A 20183-nucleotide genomic window follows, 5' to 3' on the forward strand; every position below is an offset into this window, starting at 1 on the left:
TATTATATATAGTCTTTTCAACAGAGCCTATGAGTTAGATACTAAATCATAGTTTATTTATAAATTATCCTTTTTTACTGTTTTCACGTTTCAAAAGTAATATTTTTTCTTGTTGTAATAAGCATGATAACAGAATGCAGAGATATGACAGCAAAGCTGGTTACCACTCTTTCCTGTTTCCTTCTCCTGAGTGGAACCTGTCCCAGTGGCCTTGAGAATACCTTCAACAGCTGCCTCTTTTCTTAAAAACATTGGTGTACAGTAAAATTTATTGGATTTTGTGTGTATGGGTGTTTTGTGTGAATGTTTGTCTATATACCATGTGTATTACTGGTGACCAAGGATGACAGAGGAGGGAGTTGAATCTCCCGAAACTGGAGTTAAGCATGGTTGTAAACTTCCAAGTAGATTCTAGGAATTGAATCTGATTCTTCTGGAAGAGTGGCAGGTATTCTTAACCATTGAGCCATCTCTCTAGTCTCCTTAAAGTATGTATTTTTAATTAATATCTCATTTATTTATTACTGGAACTCTGATATATTTTCAACAACATGTTTTCATTTGATATGCATTTTTATAGTCAGTTTATAATGACTGAATCCTTAGTTTTCTAATTTATTTATATATAGCTATGTATTTGCATTTATATGTAAAATTGTGCACCCTCTCTTAGTGTTCTATTGCTGTGAGAAAACACCATGTCCAAAGTAACTCATATAGATGGAAGCATTGAATTGGGGGCATGCTTATACTTTCAGAGGTTTAGCCTATTATCATCACATGGGTAGCATGGTAGCAGGCAGACAGACATGGTGCTGGAGAAGTAGCTAAGAGTGATATCCTGATCTATAGGCAGCAGGTAGAAATCCACTCACCTGGCATGGGCTTTTGAAACCTCAAAGTCCACCCCTAGTGACATTCTTCCTCCAACAAGACCACACCATCTGTACCTTCTAATTCTTCTTTGTTCCACTGAGGACTAAACATGCAAATACATGAGCCTATAGGGACCTTTCTCATTTAAACTAAAACCTCCTAGCCACCAACTTGAAAAGTCATGTCTAAAAGTGATCTTACATAAAACATGAGTTAACAATTAACCATTAATTAACAATAGGATTCTCATAAAATGCAGAAAATATGTGAGACATTGTATAAAACTGGTAGTTATAAGGATAAGAAAATGCAGGTGATTGTGAGTGGTTTAAGAGTGGAGACTGTGAGAGGAGTGGGAGCTCAAGCCATTCATGCGGCATTCCTAGTCCTCAGGTAAGCATGGATTGGATGTTACTTGACATAAATGGAGTCATGTCACTGTCTCCTTTCTTCTCAAACCCTTTATCCCCCTTGCAAGTACTGAGTGCTAGCAAGCTGGTTTGTAACCTTCTATGTTGTGTCCTGGTCACATTCTCTCTTTCTTTCTTTGTCTCTGTTCCTTACAACCACACAGACAGAGAGAAGGACAAAGACAGACATACTTTGGCATATAAACATCAACAATTTTTGCACAAAATTTGGTTTTTAAAAATAAAGCCATAGTTTCCTATATCACATTTTGTCACTTAAGATGCTTCTAAGAAAATTCTTCTGATGTATATTCTTTTTAATGTATGCTTTAATAATAATAATGTGTGCTATTATTTGTTATCTCATTGCTTTGAACGCTTGTTTTTGTTACTTGCTCTTTACAGTAGGAGGATGCTGCCATAAGCCTTTGATTGGTCCTTTTATCTTGTTTTTATGGGGTGGATTCCCAGGAGTGTGATTTGTTGAGGTGTATTTCATGTAAAATATTCACCAGACTCTGTATTAGTTCCATTTCTGTTGTCATAAAATGCTGACAAAAGCAGCTTACAGGAGACAGGGCTTACAGTTCCAGAGGGTGTACAGACCACATGCTGGGGAATGCATGGCCACAGGAGCCTGACTACACATATCAGTAGTCAGAAGTAGACATAGAATGGGAAGTAGGCCAAGCTATATGACCTCAATGCCTACCCCGGTGATGTATGTTCCCCATCAAAGATCCACTTCCTAAGAGCCCATAACCTTCCTAAACATAGCCATCAGCTGAGGACTAACTGTTCAATCACATGAGCCTATGGGGGACATTCCTCATTCAAAGCACAGTGGACTGCTTTCAAAATTAGATGTAGAAATATGCATTTCCCCTCCTCATTCTGTTAGCAATTGCTATTGTTTTATATTTTTCTTTTATCTAAATAGCTATGGAGTGGTTATTTTAATGATTTAATGGAGAAAGCTACTTTGGCAGGTTGGAGCTAAGGGGTACCACAAAGTCGCATCATGTAACAGATCCCACTTGAGAGGCTTATGGTGGGGGGAAGCAGATCTGCCTCTGAATGAGGGTGGAAGGAAGAGAGAGCTGGGAGAGAAGGTGCTAGCTTTTTATAGGGTATAGTGCATGCACGTAGGGAGAGTGCACGGCTTCTTGAGGCAGAAGCCACAGTGTCACGTCTTGGCCGCTGCTGCTGACATGTCCTGCTGTCATGTCCTGATGTCACTTGGTCCCCAAGGTCAGGCTGGTATAAATGCCTGAATACTAATAGTTATTATTTACATTAATTACATTTCTCTAATTAGTAATTAGTTCAAGCAGTATCATCCCTATGGCTGCACAGGTTTGTCCTCACAAATTCCATTTTCCCATCTGTCCCCTGTTTTCCCATTGTGATGCTTGTCTCTTACCAATATTGAGGTGCTTTTTGTAGACTGGTAAAGGTTCCAAGCCCACAGTGTCTGCCAATTAGCTTTGTCTGTAATAGTTTTTGCAACATAAATTGTTTTTAACTTTTATAAACTCAAATATGTTTTTTTCTGGTTAAATAGTATATTATGCTGTGTCCTGGGTTTCCCCCCCTAATTTTTGATGCTTTATTTATTATATTTAAGCATTTACTCCATCTGGAATTCCTTTTTATTTGTAATTTTAGAGAATGAACCATGTTCTACCAGATGGGTAGACAGTTGTGCCAGCATCACTTACTAATTTGTGCTTTATGCCATTCAATTGAGATATATTTTTGTCATAGATTAGAATGTAATACCAACTAGATTTTAGCTTTGGAGTCTGTTCTACCCCACTGATCCATTTATCTCCATACCAAGTCACTATTGATCCAATTTCAGTCACGTTGTAGCATTTTTTTCACTACTCTTTTTTTTTTTTTTTTTTTTTTTTTTGAGACAGGGTTTCTCTGTGTAGTTTTGGTGCCTTTCCTGAAACTCACTCTGTAGACCAGGCTGGCCTCGAGCTCAACAGAGATCCACCTGGCTTTGCCTCCCGAGTGCTGGGATTAAAGGTGTGTGCCACCACCGCCCAGCTAAACGTTGTGTGTGCCAGTTACCTTGTTGGGTTTTTTTGTTTGTTTGTTTGTTTTGTTTTGTTTTTTGTTTTTGTTTTTTTTTGCCTCCATGTAACATGTGCATGTGGTGCCCTTAGAGGCCAGAAGAGGGTGGTGGATCCCCTGGAACTGGAGTTTCTCACTGTTGTGAGTTGCCATGTGGATTTTGGGAACCCAACCTGGGTCCTTCCCAAGAGCGGCTAGTAGTCTTACCTGCTCAAATGTCACTCCAGTTCCCAGTTTTTGTTTTTGTTTTTTAAACCTACTTTCTTTTTTCCCTTTCTTTTGCTTTTTTTTGATATTTAATTCTTTTTTCTTTTTATTGAAAATAGATTCTTCTCTCATATAATACATTCTGACCACAGTTTCCTCTCCCTCCACTCCTCTCAGCGCGCCCCACCTCCCCTCTCTCCCAGATCAGTTCCCCCTCTATTTATTCTTCAGAAAAAAATCAGGCCTCCAGAAGATAACAGCCAAACAGGACAAAACAAGATACAATAAGACAAAGCAAAATCCCTCTTATTGAGGCTGGACAGGGCGACCCAAAAGGAGGAAAAGTGTCCGAAGAGCAGGCAAAAAGTCAGAGATACACACAACTCCTACTGTTAGAAATCCCACAAAACCACCAGGCTAACAGCCATAACATATAAGCAGAGAACCTGTTGCAGACCCATGCAGGCTCCATGATTGCTGCTTGAGTCTCTGTGAGCTCATGTGAGCCCTGCTTAGTTGATTCAGTGGGCCATGTTCTCCTGGTGTCTTTCATTCCCTCTGACTCCTACAATCTTTCTTTCCCTTCTTCCACTGGGGTTTTCAGATCTCCAAGGAAAGGAACCTGATGGAGACCTCCAATTTAGACTCTCTCTGCATGCATAATGTCTGCCTATGGGTCTTTGCACTCACATCTGCTGCTGGAGGAAGCTTTTCTTATGACAACTGGGCAGGGCACCGATCTTTAAGTATAGCAGAATATCATCAGGAATCATTTCATTGACTTTTTTTTTGCCAGTCATGTTTGATTCTACACTAGGTCTCGGCTCTCCAGTTTCTGGTTCCTGGCCATCCAGGCAGTGTAGGACATGGGATCCCTCTCATGGCCTGGGCTTCAAGTTAAACCAAACATTGGTTGGCCATTCCCACAAGTTCTGCAGCACATCTCACAGGCAGGACAGATTGTACCTGGGAGGTTTTGTGGCTGGGTTGGTTTGTAGGTTTCTCTTACCTGCAGAGTACCTTCCCAAACCAAAGAGATTGGAATGTAGGGGTGAAGGCTCCATGCCTTCATCAGCTGAACCTAAGTTCAATGAGCTGTGTGGATGTTTTCCTCGGCTATGGGGCCCCACTTTCAGTTTCCAGAGAGTGACCTTCTGTCTTAGCATCAGTGTGGGTTGTTTAGGGATCTCCATGGACCCTCCTTGACCAACAACTCAACCTAATGTAGTCCAGTCCCACCACTGGAAGTTTTGCCTAGATACAAAAGATGGCCAGTTCAGACTCTGTAGGCTCTGTTCCTAGGTTCTAGAGTCACCCTCATAGATTCCAGAAAGATTCCACTGCACTAGATTTCCCCACTGCCCCCCAAATGTCCCCCAATTCCAGCTATCTCTACCTGCATTCTTTGCCTCCATCGCTCCTCCTCCTGCTGATCTTTCCTACTCCCATGCCTACCTGCCCCTAGTCCACCTGCAGAATCAATTCTATGTCTCCTTCCTGGGGAGGTCCTCTTTACTTAACCTCTCTGTGTCTGTGGCTTGTAGCTTGATTATTATTTATTTAACAGCTAATACCCACTTATAAGTGAACACATACCGTAATGTCTTTCTGGGTCTGGGTTACCTCACTCAGGATGATTTTCTCTGGTTGCATCCATTTGCCTGCAAAATTCATAGTCATTTTTTTTAACTGTTAAGTAATACTACATTGTGTAAATGTACCACATTTTCTTTATCCATTCTTCAATTGAGGGACATCTAGTTTGCTTCCTGTTTCTGACTATTATAAATAAAGCCACAATGTACATAGTTAAGCAAGTGTTTTTGTGGTAAGATAGAGTGTCTTTTGGGTATATGTTCAAGAGTGGTGTAGCTAGGTCTTGAGGAAGATCAATTCTGAATTTTCTGAGGAACCACCATATTGATTTCCATGGTGGCTGTTTGCTCTCCCACTAGCAATGGAGGAGTGTTCCCCTTGCTCTACATCCTCTCCAGCATGAATGGTCACTTATGCTATTGATCTTAGACATTCTGACACATGTAAAATGGAATCTCAAAGTAGTTTTGATTTTCAGTTCCCTGATTGGTAAGGATAATGAACATTTCTCAGCCATTTGAGATTCCTCTATTGAGAATTCTCTGTTTAGATCAGTACACCATTTTTAATTGGATTATTTGGTTTTTAATATCTAGTTTCTTGAGTTCTTTATATATTTTGGATATATTTTGGATATTAGACCTCTATCAGATGTAGAGTTGGTAAAAAATCTTTTCCCATTCTGTAGGCTGCCTCTTTGTACAATTGATGGTTTTCTTGGCCTTACAGAAGCTTTTTGGTTTAATGAGATCCCATTTATTAATTGTTGATTTTAGTGCCTGCACTAATGGTGTTCTATTCAGGAAGTCTTCTCCTGTGCCAATACATTCAAGTCTATCCCCCACTTTCTCTTCTATCGATTCAGTGTATCAGGCTTTATGTTGACGTATTTAATTCACTTTGGTGATAAACATGGATCTATTTGCATTCTTCTACATGCCAACATCCAATTTGACCAGCACAATTTGTTGAAGTTGCTTTCTTTTATCCAGTCTGTATTTCTGGATTCTTTATAAAAAATCAGGTGTCCTTAGGTGTGCGGATTTATGTCTGGGATGATCTGTGCTATCCACAGGAGGCATGGATAGGGGAGGGGCTGTAGCTGTTGTTCTGTTGCAGCACTTGGGGCAACCCTGAGAATTGGGTCTGTGGTAACAGGGAGAGTAGGGAAGGTCTGTGGGCAGTTTACCTGATCTTCTGGCAGGAGTGGCCTATGGTTGAGCTGGGGGGTGTCTGCCTGAGTTGGGGCCTGGGACACAGATGTGGCCTGAAAAACCTACTTCCTTATGCATTATTAATTCTGAAGTTTAATAAATTCTTATCCACTTATCTGGAATTCTGTTATCTTTACTTTTTAAAGAATTTCTGTCTCATGTGTATGCTTCTTGTTCTTTTTGTTGTTGTTGTTGTTATTTGAGGCAAGGTTTCTCTGTGTAATAGTCATAGTCCTGGCTGTCTGGAACTTGCTTTGTAGTCCAGGCTGGCCTCAAACTCATAGAGGTTTTCCTGCCTCCACCTCCCAAAATCTGGGATTAAAGGCATGCACTACCACCATGTGCTTTTTATGTAAGCATTATTTTTAGAACAGTTTTAGAAAAATTATGAAGATAATATAATTTACATATGTTCCTTACCTAGTTTTCTACTAACAATTTTCATTGATATGATATAGATGTTAATTAATTAATATTGACAAATTTTAGGGGCTGAGTAGATAGCTTAATCAGTAAAGTGCTTGCCAGGCAAGCATGAGGACCCCAGTTCAACCCTCAGAACCCACAGAAAAAAGCTAGGCATAGTGGCACATGCTTCTAATCCCAATACTGGGTAGTAGAAATAGGTGGATCCCTGGGGCTTGCTGGCCAACCAGTCTAGGCTACTTAGGGATGTTTGTTCTTTGTTTAGGGTAAATATACTTTATCACATTGAGCTCTGATTGTTTCTGATTTCAAAGCTACAACATTGATGTCAGGAGCTGTATTAGGGTTCTCTGAAGAAACAGAACTGATATAATGAATATATACTAAAAGGGAATTATTGGTTTTGTTTGCATAATTTGGTATGGAGAGTCCAACAATAGCTGTCTTACCAGATAGGCTAAGAACCTGATAGCTGTTCCCATTTGGCTCTGAAAACCTGGAAGTTTCCTGGAGAACTGCTAATATTCAGTCCATGTTGGAAGGCCAAATATAGGTCCCAATTTCAGTGAGAAATGCAGCAGCAGCAGCAGCAACAACAAGATAAATGAGTTTACCAGCAAGAGTAAAAGGCAATTAGGCAAATTTTGTCTTTTCCCTGGGCTGCCACTAGAGGGAGCAGCCCACATTTAGAGTGGGTCTTCCCACTTAAAATCATCTGATCAAAAAAAAATCCCTCCCAGCCAGGTAGTCAGTGGTGGCACACTGACTGCCACCCAGCACTCAGGAGGCAGAGGCTGGTGGATCTCTTCTCTATGAGTTCAAGGCCAGCCTGGTCTACAGAGCTAGTGCCAGGACTACACAGAGAAAGTGTCTCAAAAAACCAAAACAACAACAACAACAACAACAAATCCTCACAGGAATTCCAAACAGCTTTCCTTTTAGTTGATCCCAGATTCAGTCAATTTGACAACCATGATTAAGATTATCTATCACAAGCTCACCCCTTGTCAACCTGACACAATACAGAGTTGTATGGGAAGAGAGACTAGATGAGGGATCTGGATCAGGTTGGCCTGTGAACTTGTCTGGATTAGTTAATTGATGTGGGAAGACACAGCCTATGTGAGTACCACCATTTCCTATGCAAGGGATCCTGGACTGTACATGTGTAGAGAGGAAGCTGAGCACTGTCCAGCATGCATTCACTCTTTTCTCTCTGTCCTGAACTGTGGGTATGGCATGATGAGCCACACTGGCTTCCCCACAGTGATGGACTATGACCTGGAATTTGACCTTAAATAAACCCTTTCTCCTCAAGTTGCTTTTTGTCAGGGAATTTTACCACAGTAACAGAAATTAAACAAAGATAGGGTCTTAACAATAGAATACTTTGTAGAACACTTTAAATACTAAATTCACAATTTATAATTAAGCAATTGTCTCACAGTGTTTTACTTTCTCTGTCTTTTATTAGAATATATATACCAAATAATGGCTTTTATCTTCTGTGGTTGGACTTTTTTTTGCCAGGATCATGACATTTCCATAGTTGGACTTTTTTTGCCGGGATCATGACATTTCCATAGTTGGACTTTTTTTGCCAGGATCATCGGCTCCCCAATAATGACATGGAGGCTTATTATTAATTATTAATGCTCGACTGTAGATGTAACCAACTGTCTTATTAAATAAGAAACACAGAACCAATGCAAAGAAGAAAGCCAAGAGATCAGAGCTAAGAGCCTTACCCGCCTGCTGCAGCTAGCCTATTCAGCAAAGAGACCTCCGAAAGAGACCTACTTCCTGTTTGTTTGTCTTCATATAGACTTTCTGTTCTGCCTTCTCATTGGTTGTAAACCCAACCACATGACTGCCTCATCACTGCCTGTCTGTACAGACCTCCAGGTCTTCTATGGTTGGTATTGAGATTAAAGGCATGTGTCTCCAATGCTGGCTATATCCTTGAACACACAGAGATCTACCTAGCTCTGCCTACCAAGTGCTGAGATTAAAGGCGTGCACCACCAACGCCCAGCTTTTGCTATGGCTCTAATAGCTCTGACCCCCGGGCAACTTTATTTATTAACATACAATTAAAATCACATTTCAGTACAAATAAAATATCACCATACTCGACTGATAGCTTAGGCTTGTTTCTAACTAGCTCAAACTTAAATTAACCCATTTCTCTGTATTGCTCATCCTGCTTGCTCTGCCTCTTCTGGCATCTCCACTTTCTTCTTCCCAGATTCCTCTCTGTCTGGAAATCCAGTCTAGCTATTGGCTGTTCAGCTTTTTATTAAACCAGAGTGACACATCTTCACAGTGTACAAAAAAGTTATTCCACAACACATTTCCCTATATTTATAATATTTTGGGTTGTTTTACATTTATTTATTTATTTATTTATTTATTTATTTATTTATTTATTTATTTTTGTGTGTGTATGTATGTGTGTGGAGGTTATCTTGTGGAAGTCTGTTCTCTCCTTCTACCATGTTCTAGGGTTCAAATGCATGATGGCATGCAGACAGACATGGTGCTGAAGTCCTACATCTTGCAGGCACCAGGAAGCCGACTGAGACACTGGGCAGTGTCCTGAGCATAGGGAACCTGAAAGCCTGCCCCAACAGTGCCGCACTTTTTCCAACAAAGCCATATCCCCTCCAACAAAGCCACACCTCCTAAGTGCCACTCCTTATGAGATTATGGGAGCCAATTACATTCAAATGACCTCAGAGTATTTATGACAAATTTATACCATCATATTATCTACCTATAAATGTCAGTTATTGATGAAAAACTGGCAATATCTGATAAATTTTAATTTATAGAATAATTTCATTGTTCCATTTAATTTTTTATTGTGTTTCTCTAATGGAAAATCTGCTTACCCATTAATACACAGTCTAAGCCCCACAGCAGATCGGCCTTGCAGTGCCAGAGTACAGCACATGACCTGTCAGTCATGGAGCCCCAGAGGCCTGTCTGTTTGGGTCAAGGTCGGTTGGACAGTGGTTGCTCTGGGGCTTGCCCCTATCTGAGGAGCAGCCGTTCTTAATCTTAAATTTTTGTCTTTGTTGTTTTAGCTCCTAGTTTTGCAGAAATATAATTCTCCCTATGTGAAAAGAATTCTTTCAAGGAAAGACACACAAGAGACAAAAAGTGATCACATTATATGATCACTTGTCCCTATGCTTGACTGACTGATAGAGTCATAAAATTCTACAGGCTGACAAGTTGGCTCAGGGTAAAGGCACCTACCAGAAGTGTGATGTCCTGGGTTTGATCTTTGGAGTCCACACTGTGGATGAATCATCTGCTCAGAATTCTGAATATGTCATGTCATGACTTCTAGTGTTGTTTTTTGAGGTTTGATGTTATTTGAAACAAAACGTTGAGAATCACAACAGTTTCTTCTGCTTAGAAGATTGTTAGATGTTCAGTTTATCCCTCTTTTCCACATTTTCATATCATCTGCTCCTGGACATGTTTCCAGTTTCTTTAAACACTGGATTCTTAGAGGAGGAAAATGGTATATGTGTGTGTACACAATAATTATACACATTTACAGGTCATGGTGTGAAATTTCAGTGTATTCAGAGTGTGTAATGATCAGATCAAGGTAACTTCTATCTATGATGTAAACATTTATCGTTTCTTTGTGTGTGGCAAAAACAAAATCCTCGATATTAGCTATCTTGAAATATACAACCAATTATCAATTGTAGTTATCTTATTCTGCTCTATAATATTAGAAAGTATTTCTTCTATCCAGCCATATCCCTGTACCTTTTTAACCATTTTTCCTAACCATCTCTCTTCCACACTAATCTATTTTCTACTTAAAAATACACTTATCTATTTTTACATTTGTGTGTACATTTGCCAGGATGTGGCTGTCAAAAGACAACTTCTAAGAATCAGTTCTCTAATTCCACCATGTGAATGGTCAGCCTTGGCAGCAGACACCTTTATCCACTGAACCGTCTCACCGCCCTTATATTCCTCTTTCGTGAAACCAACTTTTTAACTTCCATATATGTATGATCATATCATACTTGTCTTTTTAAACCTAACTTATTTCATAGCATAGCATCCTGCAGTTTTGTCCATGATTCTGTGAATGGCAGGATTTTATTATGCTTTTACAGCTAGATAGAATTCCATAGTGAATATGTAGCACATTTTCTTTATCCATTCATTGGGTGGTAGACACTTGCTTTCCGTTTCTTGGCTATGTAAAGAGTGCTGCTGCTGCTGCAGTGAATATGGGCATGCAGATATCTACTTAACACACTGGTGTCACTTCCTCTGAATGTATGCTCTGCAGTAGGATTATAAGCTCAAAGGAAAGGTCTAGCTCTAGTTTTTTAAGGATGCTGCCTGAGTCATATTCCCACCAACGGTGTATAAGAGTTTCCCTGAGAGACTTCTTTTCTTTTGCTATTTCTTTCCCTCTCTCCTCTTCTGTATGGACCTGATGCCGTGATTTTCAACTTCATCTGCCTAGTGAACAGCATTATTTAGGAAAGAACCTGGACTTTGCATCCTTGACATCTCATTATTATGTTTGCTTCCACTCTGTGAATTAACTGTTTCTATTTCATGGCATGTTTGTTTCCTTTCTTAAAAAAAGTATCACATGTGTTTTGTTTTGTTTTTTCCTGAAAATATCATCTTTTGCATTGTTTCTGTTTTCCTCCAAGTTCCTTTCCTCTCTCCTTTTGTTTTTTCTCTTTGTTTTGTTCTGCTTCTCTTGGGCATGACCCAGGCTTTCCTTACAATCATATTTTCTTTTTCTTTTTTTTCCGAAGGTGCTGGGAATAGATCCAGAACCTCATACCTGTTAGTCAAGTGTCCTACCACTGACCTATATCCCTAAACTCTAGTAAATATTTCTGCTGTGTGGTTAAGTCATAGTTTACTTAATCATTTATCTACCATTAACATTTGGGTTATTATTGTAGTCTTTTGCTATTATAAATCTCATTACAATGAACATCTTTGTATAAATGCTTTATTTTAATTTGATTGAAAACTGTTTACTTGGTACCTATTATATGTATGATACCCACTGTCCCAGTGTGATCAAGACATAAGGTTGAATTTCTTGTATGAGGAGACTGTCAGTAAACACACTAGATATTTTCAGATGAGGGTAAGTTCCATGAAAGAAATAATGATGATCTTTCTTCCTTAGAGAGGTTGGCCAGGGGAAGGCTTTCTATGGAGAGGACTTGTGAGCTGAGGTTCTCTGAGCAGCATGGTGAAGAGGCTTCCAGAACCTCTCCATCTCATTTCAGGCAGGAGCCAGGAACAAGAGATCCCTAAGGAACCACCCTCAGTCACCTATTTCTTTGGCTAGGCCCATCTTCTAAAATCTCAAGAATGTCTCAAAATAACACCACTGTCTAGTAAACAGATATTCAGAAACCTGAGCCTTTAGGACTATTTCAGAATCAGACCATATGCCCTTGAGCCCCAAAGGCTCATGGTCCTTACACAGTGAAAAATCCATTTAGTCCTTCAGAAAGAATCCCACCACCAAAGTCTTAACAGTTCCAATACTGCTCAAAGGTCTTTTCTAAGAATCAAGGCAAACTTAGCAGAAAGCTTCTATTAAGACAAAATGAATTATATACTTTCAGCATATAGCAGCACAGAGTAAACTTTCCCATCATAGAATGGAAGACTGGCGGCATGGAAAGGAGGAAGGAATTAAAGCAAGATGGAGGTCCAGCAGGACAGATGATAAATCCTGCAGCTTTTTCCTAACCTTTTGTGAGACAGTGGTGTTGAGAGCTCTGCTCCTAATACCTCACACAGCCCTGATCCTGTGTCCTTCTATGCAGCCCATGTGGCCTTCCTGGCTTTTGGGCTGTTTCACTCATAGCCTACCACATTTCTTGATAATTGTTGCAGTGTTCCTGACACTTCTAACATTCTGGAGAGGGAAGGTCTTCACTGTGGTTTAGGCCTCATCCTCATAGCTTTATATATCACCTTCTCAGGAGCTGCCTATAGGTACTTGGTCTCATACTGCATGGCCAGGGCTTTCTTCTGAAATCTGGGTAGAAACTTCCATAACCTAATGGCTCTGCATGTCTACAAAATTAGCAATATGTAGACTATGCCAACTTCTGCTTCCAGTTTGAGATTATTTAGATCTCCTTGGACCACAACTGCAACAGCCTCTGTGCTCCTAGGCTACTGAAGCTGGGGAAGCCCTTTCCTGGGACTCCCTTTTTCAAGCTGACACTGAAGCTGCTCTTCAAGAAAAAGTCTTTCAAATGAGTTGACAGGTTTATATTTGGAATTTGCAAGGGCAGAGTTGGGCCAGTTTCTCGGGTGTCTTTTTTGAGACAAGGTTTCTCTGTGTAACCCTGGCTGCCCTGGAACTTGCTCTATAGACCAGGCTGACATCAAACTCAATAGATCACCCTACCTCTGCCTTCTGAGTGCTGAGATTAAAAGTATATGCCACCACACCTGGCTAAAAGCAGTAAGTGATAGTCATACCACAGCCTGAGTGCTATATTCTGTCTTGAGATTTCCTCTGCCAAATTAGTCTTACTCTTTAAGTCTCAGGACACAGGTAAAAAGAATATGGAAAAATTATTTTCCAGAATGTAAATAAAAATTAGCCCCAAGTCCAGTTCCCAGTGTAGTCCTTATTTCCAATGTAAACCTATGAGCTTACTCTTTACTGTCTACTACATTTTTGGCAACATTCTTTTCTTCTGAGCTCTTATCAGCTTACTTATTAAGTGTAACATTCTAGACCTTCTCTGGCATATGGTCCAGATGTCTCCAAGTTCCTCCCACCAACCAGTTCCAAAGAACTAATAACTATGTGTTCAGGTAATCATAGTAAAGACTTCCTTGGGACCAATTTTCTGTATTAGTTTTTTGTGCCCCCACCTCCCATGACCAGAATACCTGATGTAAATAAGGGGGAAGGTTTTATTTTTTGGCTCATGGTTTCAGAGACTTCATTAAATAATTGTCTGAGGGAAAGGCAGGAAAGGAACTTCTTCACCTCTTTGCAGAAAAGAAGTAGAGGAAAATACAGGAAGGGTCCAAGGATAAGATACCCACAAGGCCACTTCTAGAGTCCTACTTTTTCCAGCAGGGTCCTATCTCCTAAGATATCTAGAACTTCCCAAAATAGTGCCACTAGCTAGAGACAAAGTATTCAACACATAGGTTAGTGAGGTGCTTTGATTCCAACCATACTGTTGTGCTGTTGTTTTCCATTGTCATTGTGGCTGCACCTGAATCCATGGCTGTTTCAGCCAAAAATTGCAGCTCCACAATTACTGGTCTGCTTTTCAGGCAGTGGCCTGTGGTGATGTATTATTTGTGCTCTAATAAATAAAGCTTCCTTGGAGATCAGAGGAAAAAGCCAGCCACTATGTTAAATATAGAAGTCAGGCAATGGTAGCACATGCCTTTAATCCTAGCATTTGGGGGCCAGAGATTCATCCAGATCTCTGTGAGTTCAAGGCCACACTGGGAACAGACCCAGGCCTAGTGGCACATGCCTTTAAATTCCAACAGTAGTTAACCATGGAAGTCTAGAGGTCTGTACAGACAGACAGGAAGTGATAGAGCTGGGTGGAAATAGGAAGTGATGTAGCTGGGCTGAGAGAGGAAGTAAGAGGGCAGGGACAGAAAGGCATATAGGTGTGGGTATACAGAAAGTAGCTCTCTTTGGAGGCTGGGGAGTTGGGGAGGTGAGGTTGGCTGTAGCTTGTCCTATTCCCTGATCTCTCAGTTGTTACCCCAAGATCTGGCTCCAGGTTTTTTTTATTAATAAGACCATTTAGCAATTTGTCTTACAGTGGCCTATTTCCTGCTGCTGCCAAATATGTAGTTTTTAACCAAATATCTATAGTTCTATTTATCAATAAGACTCAGGAATCAGAGGCTGGGGTGAAAATCTGCTAGCTCAGAGAGGTTGAGGAGCAACTAGCTGACCTTTCCTTTTTGCCAGCATCTCAGAAAGAGAATGTCCTTCCATTGCACCAAACCAAAACAGACTGCCACACTCAAAGTCTCTCCCTACTACTTTCTGTGCATCTCTCTATCTATCTTCCAAATGGATTACTTTCTGTCAACTAGTTGCTGGCTCCACCTCCTGACCCAAGGTTGATTTTATTTAATTAACACAAATGTAAACTCAGGGTTCACAATGTGATCAAATATCATGAAACACTATGCTGCTAGAGTGGGCCAAAAATTAGAAAAGAGATTGGAATCATGTGGATAAATGAACTATAGTATACTGTGGTTTCATAAGTAAATAAGAATAATTGGTGGAATTGGTAAATACGATTTTATAATCAGGAAATGATTATTATGTATTACCCTGGATCAGCAGCATCAGAATTACTTGGCAGCTTGTTAGAATGTAAATTCTTAAGGGGTTCACAAGCCTGCACTGCTAGCTAATGAGCTATGGACAAGTGATGACTTCAGGGCAAGGAAGAATCTGTTTCCTTTAAGAATGGGGGCCCCACCAATGAGTATATGGGCAGCACAAATTGACTTAAAAGAGGCCATGAAATATGTATGGTTGTAGGAGAACGAATGGGGAATGAATGAGCAGGATTAAAATAGCTTGTGTAAAATTCTCAAAGAATTTATAAGATTATTACATTAATTTTTAAAAGTGAAGAAAGAAGCTGGGTGTGGTGGTGCCTTTAATCTCAGAATTTAGGAGGCAGAAGCAGGTAGATCTCTGTGAGTTCAAAGCCAGCCTGGTCTACTTAGTGAGTCTCAGGACATCTAGAGCTATATAGAGACCTTGTCTTAAAAAACAAAACAAAAACAACAACCACAACAAAAAAAATAAAACAAAACAAAACAGCACAATCTTGGGTTTCTCTTGAGCTAAGTGATTCCAAAATTCTCCAGAGTAGGGTTGGGCAGTTTTTGTTTAACAAGCCTTCCAGGTATTTCTGATCTATTCCGATGCTTGTGAACCATAAAATAGAACAGTAGATACTGAACAGTATCTTGGAAAATACAGTAACTGAAAAGCTTGGAGATAGCCTTCAATATGGTGGGTGGGGTGAGTGTACATATTAGAATCACCCATGAGCTTTTATAAGTCCACTAGATTACCTTTCTATAGCAGGACAACTGAACTGGAACTTCTGGCGCTGAGACTCAGGCATTAAGCTAGTTTTGGTGATACCAAAGTAAAGTCAGGTCCAAGAACCACCAATCTTGTCTAACCTCTGTTAATAAGAAAACCCAAGAAGAGATGAGTTGTTCAAGGTCAAGGAACAAGTTCAGGTGAGAATGTCATCTCTTGAATCTGTCCCAAGATGTCTTCATACTGCTTTAAACACCAGTTCAATTTCTACATAATTTGCCCAAAGGTAATTGTTCATATATAGCTGCCTGACTTGTAGAAGAAATTAGATACCAGACAGTGTGATAAATGATTCAGCTTTCTTTTATGTTAAGTCTTTTATAGTTTAGAAAGTTAGTGGGGGGGGGGGTTTGTTTGGTTGGTTTTTGTTTGTTTGTTTACTTTTATTGTTTCTTTGTGGATTTCACATCTTTCATTCCGATAGATCTCCCCATCTCCACGAATCTGCCCTCTGCTGCCCTTGCAATCTCCCCACCCCAAAATCAAAACCAAATTTAAAAGAAAAACCAAAACCCAAACAAAATAAAGAAACAAAACAAAAACAAACAAAAAAATTAAAAATAAAAAAAGAATATTTTCGTAACGGCTGTAGTGTGGCCCATTGCGCCACACAGTTTACCCTTTAGTTCATTCATCTTTTCTTGCATATTCACTGCCAAGAGTCATTGGTCTGGCTCAAGGCCCCTGGTTTCTGCTATACCACCAATAATGGGCTCTCACTGGGACTCCTCTTGGATATCCTATTGTCCTGTGTCATGGAGATCCTGCTGTATTGGATCTGTAGGTTCGTCTCCTTCACATGCTCCAACAGTTCATAGATTCGGTGGTGATTGGGTGGGCCAAGTCATAGACCTGGGTCTGGGTTTGAGTGGTAGCTTGCTAGCTTTCTCTTATCTTCACTACCTGGGAGAGCTCTCCAGCACTGCCCTGGCTAGCTCATGCAAGTGCAGCCTGCAGCCAGGAGCCAGCCGGACCAGTTCTGCTCTCAGGCCCTCAGGTCCCCTTCACTCAGCTCTACTGTTTTGCCCAGGCAAGGTGCCCTCTCTCCTGACTGCTGTAGAGGGAATGGGGGTGGGGTCAGTTCTCCTCCTCTTACCCCCTCAGGGCTGGCTCACCTGTGCCTCTGACAACAGGGTCAGCTCTAGTGTGCTGCCCAGGTGGGTTCAGGGCCCACTCCCCTGTGTGCTGCAGCTAGTGAGGGGCAGGGCTTGTTCTCTCACCCTTGTGACCCCAGGGCCAGTGCTCTTGCCTGCTGCAGGAAGCAAGGGGCAGCGGGAGGAGGAGAGCATTTTTCCCTCACCCATGCAACCACATGGCAGATGAGGGGAGGCAGGGTCAGCTCTTTTGCTCTCATGCCTTCAGGGTCAGCTCATCTGCATCATTGACCATAGGGTCAGCTCTAGTGTTCTTCTCAGGAGAGATGCACACCTCTGGTGAGGGCTGGGGACATTTTCCCCAAGTGTGGGAGTGAGCTTTCTCCCGAGGTGTGGGGCCAGCTTGCTTGCTACAGTATCCAGCCAGGGGCAGGGCCAGTGAAGGGTGGGCCAGCTCAGCACAGCATGGTTCCAATAACCCCTGTGCTAACATGGGCCATGAGCATCACCACAGACCCTAGCTGCAGCAGGATTATGGACCCACACATGGCCCTTGGCAGCAGTTTGTGCCCAGATTCCACCTCAGCCCCAGTAGCAGCACAGACCACTCAGATCAGCATGGCCCCAATGGCAACATGGTCCCAGGTGACTGGCCAGAGCCCAGGCATCCACAGAGCACTCAGTGGCAACTGGAACCATGGACACCACCCCGGAGGCCAGGGACCTAGACATGGCCCTAGGTAGTGACCCATGCTGGTCTCTCCATGGCTCCAGGTACAGCACCAGCCACCCAGATCAGCGTGGCACTGGGTGTGACATGGTCATCAGAGACCGACATGATCCGAGATGGCTGACCAGATCCCAGTCATCTGCATGGCCTTTGGTGACAACAGGCCCCAGACATCAACTTAGACCCTGGCTGTTGTAGGGCCACATACCCATGGCCCTTTGCAGCAGCTCTGGCAGGGATGACACCATGACCCCCAGGTGACAGTTCAGGGCACTCAGCATGTCTCTGGGGGCAGCATGGCCCTCAGATGCCCTTATGGGCACAGATTGTGGCTCAGACCCTAGGCATCTATGTGACCTTTGGTGACAACATGGGCCACAGACATCAATACAGACTCTGGCTGTGGTAGGACCACAGACTCATACATGGTCCTAGGCAGTGGTGTGGGCCTGATGTCACCATGGTCCAAGGTGGCAGCACAGACCACTGGGACCAGCATGGCCCCCATAGCAGTGTGACCCTCAGACACCAACATGGTCCCAGGTGGCAGCCCAGACCCCTGGCATCAACATGGTCTTCAATGGTCTCAGGAGCCATAGACATCAACACAGACCCTGGCTGCAGCAGGACCATGGACCTAGACATGGGTCCTCAGCCAAAGCCTTGGTCTGGATGACACTATGACCCTATGTGGTAGCACAGGCCACCCTAATTGGCCTGGCCCTGGTGGTGGCACAGCCCTTGGACACCAGCATAGTCACAGGTTGTGGCCCAGATCCTTGTCATCCAAGTGGCCCCTGGTAGCAACATGGACCAGGAACATCAACACAGAACCTGGTTGTGGCAGGAACATGGACTCAGACATGTCCCTTGGCAGCAGACTGGGGCAGATTGTCACCATGGCCCCAGGTAGCTGTGCAGGTCACCCAGATTGGCATGGACCCTGTGGGAGTGTGGCACTTGGGCACCAACATGGCACCAGGTGGCAGCCCAGACCTCAGGCCCCTGCATGGCCCCCAGTGGCCACAGGAGCCACAGACATCAACACAGGTTCCCTCAGCTGCTTCAGGGCCACAGATCAATACCTAGCCCTTGGTCATAGGCCAGGCCCAGACCTCTCACTGGACTTGGGTGGCCAGCTGGCCATTCATGTCAGCCTGTTCCTCACCGCCCTCACCTCTCCAGATCTGCCTCTCTCCCCAACCCACAAACAATTGTACCTCTCCCTCTCTTCCATCTCCCTACCCTGTACTCTCTCACCACAATGGTACCCAACCATCCAGCACAAGGACTCTTGGTTGGGTCACAGGTGGAGCTTTGTTGAGTACTGCCCACCCCAGGCATAAGATATGGTGTGGAGCTGTTACCTTTCCTCTCTCTGGTGCCCAGGCCTGGAGACCTCAGGCAGTACTTGGTATAATGGTACCTGATCCTGGGTGATTGTGATCCCCACAGACCAAAATGTCTGGTGAGGCGGGGCCATCCATGTTCACTGCCGAGTCATACCCAGGTGGGGCCTGAAGCTCCTGGTTGGTTGTGGGGAAATTAGTGTTTTTTATGAGGGCTTTTAAAAGAATTTTGAACATTAGTGGAAAGCATGTAGATCTGGGTAAGTGATATTTCTTTGTATATAAGTAAAACAAACTTTTTCAAACTCTAAGTGGAACTCTTTCACATACACACATGTACATAATTTTGAGACACTGGTTTTTTTGTTTTGTTTTGTTTTAAATGGAGCTATTTGGAGATCTTTAGAAGCTTCTAAACACATATGAGTATTTTCAACATTTCTCAGTTCTCCCTTTCTGTTTCATTGCCACATAATTAGAAACTTATTTTATTTCATTACTGGACTGGAATTCAATCATTTTCAAATTCTTCATAAATTTGTGTCATTATCCCATGAAAGTTAGTAAATATAGGGTATATTTCCCATGTATTTGTTTGTGATAAGCCTCAATGTTAAGATGGAATCACTACCAAATGGGCCTTCCTTTATGAATGGTGTCAACAGAGAAAGAACCAGAGTATAATGCTGCTGTTGCTTTGGTATTAATACTACCTTCAACTATTTTTACCCCCTTGTAAACAAAGGAGCATTAACAGCTGTGTTCCTGTGACACAAATGAATGTTTTGCTGTGGTGATATATTGTGTAACCCAATAAAGCTTACCTGGGTATCAGAGGACAGAGCCAGCCACTAGCTTACCTCTATGAAATCCTTAGCCTCAAGAGAGCAAGTTCCTGTTTCCTCACAATTTACATACCTTTCTGTGTCCTGTCATATTACTTCCTGGGATTAAAGATGTGTGCTACCACTGACTGACCTCTATGTCTAATCTGGTGGCTGGCTCTGTCCTCTGATCCTCAAGCAAGTTT

General features: G+C 42.1%; 1 protein-coding gene across 3 annotated transcripts in view; it reads left to right on the plus strand.

Annotated features, from left to right (window-relative positions):
- Acyp2 (acylphosphatase 2) overlaps nucleotides 1-20183 on the plus strand; it is a 211871-nt gene that overhangs the window by 40104 nt on the left and 151584 nt on the right. The window lies entirely within an intron of this gene.

The sequence above is a fragment of the Peromyscus eremicus genome, chromosome 10 (genome assembly GCF_949786415.1).
Source record: "Peromyscus eremicus chromosome 10, PerEre_H2_v1, whole genome shotgun sequence".
NCBI classification, from domain to species: Eukaryota; Metazoa; Chordata; class Mammalia; order Rodentia; family Cricetidae; genus Peromyscus; species Peromyscus eremicus.